Below are 261 nucleotides of genomic sequence, written 5' to 3'. Positions count from 1 at the left end.
AAAAGGCGAATGGAACACGAATAAAACGCGGGTTCTGAATTCGGCCCAGCCCAGAGCCCCAGCAGAATATCGGCTGCTCTTTGAACGTTCAGAAGCCTCAAGTATTCTGCCCAGAAAAGATAGAGCGCTGACTGCAACCTCGCTATAACTGCACTAACAAAGGCAAAGCATCTGGTTTGTCAGAAAAATCACAGCGGCGCCAGGAATGAAAACTAAAGGGTTTGCTGCCTCCCCCACCCATCGCCATCTCCCAGTGCGGCA

General features: G+C 51.3%; 1 protein-coding gene across 1 annotated transcript in view; it reads left to right on the top strand.

The window, feature by feature from the left end:
- The window catches only part of GALNT5 (polypeptide N-acetylgalactosaminyltransferase 5), a gene marked incomplete at its 5' end in the record, with an annotated part of 16,182 nt that overhangs the window by 10,785 nt on the left and 5,136 nt on the right, over positions 1-261 (top strand). The window lies entirely within an intron of this gene.

This window comes from Egretta garzetta, unplaced genomic scaffold (assembly GCF_000687185.1).
Source record: "Egretta garzetta isolate BGI_Z169 unplaced genomic scaffold, ASM68718v1 scaffold635, whole genome shotgun sequence".
Classification (NCBI taxonomy): domain Eukaryota; kingdom Metazoa; phylum Chordata; class Aves; order Pelecaniformes; family Ardeidae; genus Egretta; species Egretta garzetta.
Note: the sequence above shows the minus strand (reverse complement) of the source record. Positions and strands in the feature narration are given on the sequence as shown.